The sequence below is a fragment of the Anolis sagrei genome, chromosome 1 (assembly GCF_037176765.1).
Source record: "Anolis sagrei isolate rAnoSag1 chromosome 1, rAnoSag1.mat, whole genome shotgun sequence".
In the NCBI taxonomy this organism is placed as follows: domain Eukaryota; kingdom Metazoa; phylum Chordata; class Lepidosauria; order Squamata; family Dactyloidae; genus Anolis; species Anolis sagrei.
This window is the reverse complement of record NC_090021.1, coordinates 33,743,981-33,752,658: the sequence shown is the minus strand read 5'-3', so window position 1 is coordinate 33,752,658 and position 8,678 is coordinate 33,743,981. Positions and strand designations below refer to the sequence as shown.

The window sequence follows — 8,678 nt, the reverse complement described above, 5'->3', positions numbered from 1 at the left end:
TTGTTGGGAAGTGTTAGCTGATGCTGATTGTTTCCTGTCTGGAATTCCCCTGTATTCTGAGTGTCGAAACATGGCCATACAGTCCAAAAAACTCTCAGCAACCCAGTGATTCCAGCCATGAAAGCCTTCTATAACATGCTAAAATAAAGGTTTGCTTTCTGGAATTCTGGGAATGAAAAGTTTTCAAGCTGTAAATTGTTGAATCCATGGATACAGAAGGCCCATAATATCTTATTTTGGATGCCTAAACTATTTCTATATGCTTAATTTTGAAATTACTACATTGCTAGAATTTATGAGACTGGAGGAGTATTTCATAAGGGAGGGAGAATTATTATATGGAAGGTAATGTTTGCACTTGAACCTCTACATCCTTGCTCAACATCTAATAAAATAAATGGAAGTCCATGAAAACTTATGATGAAAGCTGAGTTTCAGAAATGCCACTCTGATCTGGATGGTCCTAAATGTATTCAAGCTCAATTGCTACAATGAAATGTGTTGTCAAAGACTTTCATGGCTGGAATCACTGGGTTGCTTTGAGTTTTTTGGCCTGTATAGCCATGTTCCAGAAACATTCTCTCCTTACGTTTCACCCACATCTATGGCAGGCATCTTCATACATTGCGAGGACTGTTGGAAACTAAGCAAGTGAGGTTTATATATCTGTGGAATGTCTAGGGTGGGAGAAACAACTTTTAAAACTCGGTTTTACTTCTACGTAAGTAAGGCAGGGCAACAAAACTTGATAAATCTCTCTAACCCAGTGTTTCTCAACCTGGGGGTTGGGACCCCTGGGGGGGTTGTGAGGGGGCGTCAGAGGTGTTGCCAAAGACCATCAGAAAACATAATATTTTCTGTTGGTCATAGGGGTTTCGTGTGGGAAGTTTGGCCCAATTCTCTCCTTGGTGGAGAGAATTGGGCCAAACTCTCCTTGGTGGGATTCAGAATGCTCTTTGGTTGTAGATATACTATAAATCCCAGCAACTACAACTCCAAAATATCAAGTTGATTTCAGTCAAACTCCACCAGTGTTCACATTTGGGCATATTGAATATTAGTGCCAAGTTTGGTTCAGATCCATCATTATTTGAGTCCACAGTGTGCTCTGGATGTAGGTGAACTACAACTCCCAAACTCAAGGTCAATGTCCAGTATCCTCTGTTGGGCATGGGAGTTGTGTGTGCCAAATTTGGTTCAATTCCACCTTTGATGGAGTTCAGAATGCTCTTTGATTGTAGGTGAACTATAAATCCCAGCAACTACAACTCCCAAAAGACAAAATCAACCCCCCCCCCCCGCCCAAACCCTACCAGAATTCAAATTTGGGTGTATTGGGTATTTGTGCAAAATTTGGTCCAGTGAATGAAAATGCATTCTGCATATCAGATATTTACATTACGATTCCAAACAGTAGCAAAATGACAGTTATGAAGTAGCAAGGAAAATAATTTTATGGTTGGGGTTCACAACATGAGGAACTGTATTAAGGGGTCGCGGCATTAAGAAGGTTGAGAACCAAAGGGGCTAAAGTTGGAGAAAGGAGAAGAGAAAGTTGGTGAAAGAGGAGAGCTGGGGCAAAGAAATCGTGCAAGCAAGCCAGCCAGCCACTCCAGGCCTTTGCGCAAAAGGCTGGTCGGAAAGATTTCCCCCGGCTGGCTCTCCGCCCCTTCCTCCAAATGGGTTTCCCCGCCCTTCACGGAGGGCGGGAAACCCCCTTCCTATGGGGCGCCTTCCTCCATCTTCCTCTCCAACTGAAATCCCCAAAAACACAAACCAACCCAGAAGTAGCTCCTCCTTCCCTGATACCTCCGGGCTCTCCCTCTCCTCTGCGCGCAGTCAAGGGGAACCTCCCCAAAGCCTCTATTCCTTGCCCCCCAACCCTTTCCCCGGCTTGGTCCTCCCTTCCCTACTGAGAACTGCCTCGCTAGTCCCTCCTCTCCGTGTAAAACGGAGTCACTCCGGCGCGCCTCCTCGTCTTCTTCCAACTTCTCTCCAAGCTGTGCGTCAGGCTCGCCACTAGAGTTGCGCTCCAGCAAGTACAGAAAGAAAGAAAGAGGGAAAGGAGCTCTCGGGCATTTGGATTCCTAGTTGGTCCCGAGTTCCTTCCCTCCTCCTCCCCTTCTTCCCCTTGGCATTTGGGGGAGGCTTGGCCCGCCTTGGAACAGAGTCAAACTCCGAAAGGCATCCTGGATTTGGGCTCCTTTTGGAGCGCCCCTTCTTTGAGTCGCCTGTGCGTAAAAATACGGAGAGAGAAAGCAAGCAAGCAAGCAAGAGAGAAGTGCTCCCTCCAGGCAAGTCCCCGCCGCCTCCTGCCCTGCAGTGGCTGCTCCGCATTCTTGGCATTCCTGGGCTGTGACTCCGAGGTCGGCGACGGCAAGGAGGCAGGCGGGAGGGCTCTTGCTTCTCCAAGCAGCAGCTCCACGCAGGACCGGGGCCGAGGAAGAGCCACGCGGGAGGGAGGGAGGGAGGGAGGGAGGGAGGACCCACACGCTCTGGACGCCTGCCTTTCTCCATCTAGGCACCAATCCCCTCCTCTCTGCTTGGCTCTCTCCTCCCTCCAGGCTCCCGAACTTCTTCCCTCCTCCAGCACCCTCCCTTCCTGAAGCTCAAACTTCCTACAAACTTTCCTTTGGAGAGCCTTGCGTGTTGCTTCTTCGGGAGGGGGAAAAGAAAGAAAGAAGAGCCCCCCTTTTTTGCTGCTGACTCCTTAGCACCCCAATATCACTCAGTCCTCTTCATTCCCCACCATCCTCCTTTTCTCCCCTTCCTCTTTCTCCCCTTTCCTTCCTAATTTTGGCAAATTCTGTCGGCTCCAACTTGCCCTGTCCCCTTGTTTGGATTCCTTGGCTAAAGCGGAAGCCTCCTTCATCCATCACCGGTGAATCTTGCGGATTTAAAAAAAAGAAATCAAGGCCTAGAGGAAGGAAAGGAGGAGATCTTTGAGAACTATACCTTGAGGAGACGCAGCTGCCTCGAAGGGGTCCCAAACTCATGTGAAAGCAGGTAAGCCTGAGATGCAACAGTTGGGATGCTTGAGTGAGTTGGCTTGGACTTTTTGAGTTTGGAGTTGGTGTAAGCATTAGTAAGGCTCCTCTCTGGTCAGTAAACTTCGTACAACTTCGCTCTGCAGTGTGAGTGTTTTGAGGTTGTTATTGTTTTGCTTTTGATTTAAAAAAAAATGCAAAACCTATAATACAGGAAGAATGCACACAAACCCAGAGCCCTCTGAACTCAGTACTGTTATCGTTCTGTTCTGTATGGTATTGTTTTATGATATGTTTTATTGTGATATGTTTTATTTGATTTTGTTTTGATGCTATCTTATTGTGTTATGTTTTTAACTTTGTACTCCCTGGGCTTGTCCCTTTATAAGCTGCCCCAAGTCCCTTGGGGAGATGGAGGTGGGATATAAAAATAAAGTTGTTGTTGTTGTTATTATTATTATTATTAGTTTAGGTACAGTTTGGGAGTTTCTGGGTTTGAAGTTGATATAAGCCAAGACTAGAGCATGAATCCACTTTAAATCTGGTTTCTGCCTTCAGCAGAATTCTGGGGTTTGCAGTTTAGTTGAAGGTTCCCCCCTAAACTATAATCCCCAGAATTCTGCAGGAGGCAGCAACCGGATTTAAATTGAATTCATTCTCTAGTTTGATGAGTTCTTCAGTAATCTTGGCAGAACTTCTCTGTGAGGTGTGTGGTTTTGGGGTTATTTTGATTTGCATTTTTAAAAAATACAGGAACAGGGCCAGCTATTTATTTATTTACAGTATTTATATACCACTTTTTTTACCCCTGGGGGGACACAAAGTGGTTTCCATAGAAATAGTGACAAAATTCAATGCCTTACCCTAAATCACAATCAACACCATATAACTGAGCATAAAATCAATAAGACAATTCATCATAAGATATAAGGACATTTAAAACATGAAATATAATACTTAAAACGCCTAATAAAAACATAATGCAAGTATGTAGACCATACTCATCATCCCAACAAAGGAATCCCCCAGACAGGAAGCAGCCAAGCCTTGAAGCTGCAAGGCTTTTCAATGCTAATCAAGGTGATCGATTGCAGCATTCACACCTACCTCCAACAGACAAGAGTTCTTTCTCCCACCCTGGGCATTCCACAGATATATAAACCTCACTCGTTCTAATTCCAACAGACCTCACAATCTCTGAGGATGCCTGCCATAGATGTGGGTGAAACGTCAGGAGAGAATTCTTCTGGTACATGGCCATACAGCCCAGAAAACTCACAGCAACCAGTGATTCCTGGCTATGAAAGCCTTCGACAACACATAGTTCGTGTGCAGTTGGGCAGTTTTTGAGTCTCTTTGTGTAAACAAGGTTCTCTGGTCAGTAAACTTGGCACAACACCCCCGGAGGTGTGTGTGTGTTTTGGGATTTTTGTTTTTGCAATTTGAAAAGCACAGGAACAGTTTATGTCCAGTTTGGAAGTTTCTGACTCAGGCGTTGGTGTAAGTAAGGCTCTTTGGTCAATTATCTTGGCACAGCTCTGTTCTGAGGTTTGTGTTTTTGGACTAACTTGCTTTTGCATTTTTGAAAAAAATACAAAACGTATAATGCAGGAACAGTTAATGGGCGGTTTTGGAGACTTATGCCCATCCCTCACTGCCTGAAAATTGTATTTCAGATCTGCTCAGTTAAATGGAAAGGTTGAGCATGCAAAAGGAGTTCTGAAAATAAGTGACCCTTTGAAAGCATTAGCCTCACATGACTTTCCCTTTTTCAACTTGTCCTGTTGCAATGGCATGGGGTGCCTTGAAAAACTTTACTAAACTTTGTGTGTCCAGCTTCTCAGTGTTGTGGTGTGATTTCTCTTTGGGTCCATGTTTCAGCCAGCTCAAATGAACAAAATCTGGCTACTAGTATTTTTAAAAACTCTAAAATCAGGGCAGTAAATAAAGAGCAACACTTAAAAAGCAGGGAAATTCCAGACAAGAATCTATGAGGGCCAGCTAACACCTCCCAACAAAGGATTCCCCCAGGCAGCAGCCAGCCAGGCTTTGAAGCTATAAATGGTAACCAAGGTGGACAATTAAAACATTCACACTTCTCTCAAGCAGACAAGAGTTCTTTCTCCCACCCTGGACATTCCACTGATATATATACTTCACTTGCCTAGTTTCCAACAGACCTCACACCTCTGAGGATGCCTGCCATAGATGTGGGCGAAACGTCAGGAGAGAATGCTTCTGGAACATGGCCATGGAACTCACAACAACCCAACTCCCACTCTTTTGGCTGGGTGGATTTTATCTTCCTGCTCTTTGTTAGCTACTAGTCAAGTCTATACCGGCCATTCCTCTCTGGCAGATGTTGTGACAAGAAGGAAGGAATGTGGTGGCAGTTTCTCCTGCTCCCTGCCTGACAAAATCTATTAATCTTTTTTTTAAGTTTGCAAAAGAAGCTGCCTTTTAAGGAATGAGTCATTTGTTTGCCTACAGTGCACACAACATAGATGTGTATTTAAAGAGGGTAAAGGGGATGAGGTTTGCTGGTTTTGAACTTCTGTGGGCAAAGGGCCCTGATGATTATAAGTCTCTTTCTTTGTATTCTCTCCAGCTATGTATCTCTAATGAGGGGTGTTGCAAGGAATGAAAGGATGGTATCAAATATGAACTCTTATGCTGAAAATCCCATCCCTTCCTCCTTTATGATGACTTGTGAAATGCACACAAGAAAGGTTTGTGCAATGTGTGAGTGTATTCAGTTCTTGTGGGTTTTTTCGGGCTATATGGCCATGTTCTAGAGGCATTTCTCCTGACGTTTCACCTGCATCTATGGCAAGCTGCATCTATGGTCAGCATTTCTCCTGACGTTTCGCCTGCATCTATGGTGAGTGTATTTTTTTTTTTAAGTAAACCCTAAGTGTGTTATGATAGACCTTTTTTTGGGCATTACAGTTTTGAAAACTTCTCTAAGGTAATGTTCTTGGACTCAGAAGGGATCAAAGACACTAAAAAAGAGCACTGCTTTTTTAGAACAAAGGTCTGTCTATTCAGCATCCTGTTTCCAAATGGAGTCAGTCCCATGCTTCTGGGAAGTCCCCCAAAATAGAGTAAGAACACAACAGTCCTCTGCTCCTTGTTGTTGGCAGCTCCATATAGATTCCATGTGTTTGTTTGCTCGACTGTTTGCCCCAATTTACCTAGTGAATATAAGACGTATTTCCGTTGGATTCCGGTTGTGCATGAAGGAGAGAAGTATGGGAAGAATGTGTTGATTTGACTTTCTTCCTTACAGTGAGAACTCAAACACAATAGTTTTCTTTTTATGTGATCACTCCTTAGCAAATTTACTCTTACAAGGGCAAATACTCACAAACATTGGATTGTTTTGTGCTTGAAGCTTGCCAGATGACTGGATGATGAATGTCTCAACTGTTTCTGGTGAAAATAATGTGTCTCAAGCAATCTAAAACTTTTGTTGAATCTTGTGATGTGTCCAGGGCTGTGCATGCTGTTGATGTTGCAAGTAGCTGTCGTGTGATGGGCCAATTAGATGTGGGGTAACATAGTATTGAAAGTGGTATCTAGTCTAAAGCAGGTTAACAGTCTTTGGGATCATTTACAACTTGGTAAATGGGATTTACTACTATAGTGGATGAAGGCTGTGGTATAGGGACTACATCATTTGCAATTGTATCATCAAAGGCTTTCATGGCTAGAATAATTGGGTTGCTTTAAGTTTTCCAGGCTGTATGGCCATGTTCCAGAAGCATTCTCTTCTGATGTTTCACCTGCATCTATGGCAGGCATCTTCGGAGCTTGTGGGGTAAGGTGAACGTTTTTTTCTATGTGTTTTGAAACAGTTTCTCCCTGTAGATAGGTTCAATGTATTATTGAAGGCTTTCATAGTTGGAATCATTAGGTTGCTGTGAATTTTCCGGGCTCTATGGCCATGTTCCAGAATCATTCTCTCCTGATGTTTCAGAGAATGCCTGTCATAGATGGATTGGAGGTGAAATGTCAGGAGAGAATGCTTCTGGAACATGGTCATACAGGCCAGAAAACTCACAGCAACCCATTTGCAATTGTGAGTTTCAGAATGCAGTAGCTGGAAATCTTCTTGAGCTTCCAACACAACAAATTCTTATCTGACCAAAACTGTAAAAAAATTAATAGATTAATGATAGAAGTTTGGCTGCAAATGAAAAATGAATTGGCCATATAAGTAGTTTTTAAAAGAAATAGCTGAGGTTAAGAATATCTTGCATACCAATTTACAGTATTTTCTGAAGAGTGGTTTTAAAAGCCCTGTTAATATGTGCTTTTAAAATAACTATCATGGCTGCTAGAGAGGCATTCCTGCCCAACTTGAGGAACAAGAGTGAATATAACTTTACTTGCTCCATGTGCAAAGTCTGATTTGACTATTTCAGAATATAAGGCAGTTTTTGTTCTAAGTATGATTACTGGCGGTAGAAGAGGATTGCAACCTAAGTCATATTCTAGTTCAGATGAAATACTAAAATTTAGTTTTAAGGACCTCATCACACTAGAGAATGATTCCACTTTAAATCTGGTTGCTGCCTCCTGCAGCATTCTGAGGTTTGTAGTTTAGGGAGGAGCCTTTAACAGTCTGACTAAACTACAAACCCCAGAATTCTGCAGAAGGCAGCAACTGGATTTAAAGTGGATTTATTCTCTAGTGTGATGAAGTAGTAAGAGGACTACAAAGGTTAGGTGGGATTCAGTTTTTGATGCAAACCTTTTAAACATGTGCTTTGTCAATCAAAGCACTGCAAATGGATATAAATATTACCCTGAAATATAATGTTGCAAAACAAAGTGCTTTGTTCGGATCTGAGATTTCTCTCCCCCCCCCCCCTTTTTGGGTTCCATTCTCCCCCTTCGGCAGACAGCATTCCATCTCCATTGAGCATGCTCAGTTCTTGTTTACCTGTTTTGGGACTTTCCCCCTCCTGATGAGGCGTGGTGGAATGAAGTGCAATTATGGATTTCTCAGTTATGTCTGTGGATCAGGCAGAGTGTTCTCATTTGGGACAAACTGTGAACTAGGAAGCCCCTCTTCCTTTTTGTTTATCATTATATTTCACACTCTTTCCTCCCTGTCTCAAATTATTTAAAATAAAACAATTATCTCATTAAGACAAGTAAACACAACATGTGTGAGCCCCCCCCCCCCCCCCGCCCCAATTTCTTCAAACTATTAAGTTGACAAAGACAGTTCAGTTGCTTACTGGGACAAAGCACCCTACCATAAATATATGCTGATGGCACCTCAGGCAGGGCTGATTGTCCAGTAAAGGAAAATTGACATTGTGATTAAGAACTAGATGAAAATCTTAACTGGCCAATATACTACTGTTAAAAAAGTGATGTGGGGCATTACTAGGAACATAATTGATAGAAAGCTGCCAACAGCCTAATGTTTGTTTATTCAGTAACGGTATTTAGTGTATTTGCTGCCACTTGACTCATCCTTGAAGAACAATTGAGAAATGCTTTAAAGATATTAAACAAATAGCTAAAACCCATTAAAACTGTCCAAATTCATCTTTTAAATAATCCTAAACCAAAACAAACAGCCAGAGAAAATGCTTCAATTTATATTAGCAAAGGCCATTTGAAACAATACAGAATTCAGTGTCTGGCAGAAACTCTCAAGGGATGGAGTTAGAC

The 8,678-nt window shown here is 42.8% G+C and overlaps 1 protein-coding gene across 1 annotated transcript in view; it reads left to right on the top strand.

Annotated features, from left to right (window-relative positions):
- The first annotated feature begins 1,756 nt into the window (after window positions 1-1,756).
- PTPN14 (protein tyrosine phosphatase non-receptor type 14) overlaps window positions 1,757-8,678 on the top strand; it is a 137,822-nt gene continuing 130,900 nt past the window's right edge. Inside the window, exon 1 of the mRNA XM_060754280.2 lies at window positions 1,757-3,006. The gene's annotated coding sequence lies outside the window, so the exon portion shown is untranslated. The remainder of the gene's footprint in view (window positions 3,007-8,678) is intronic.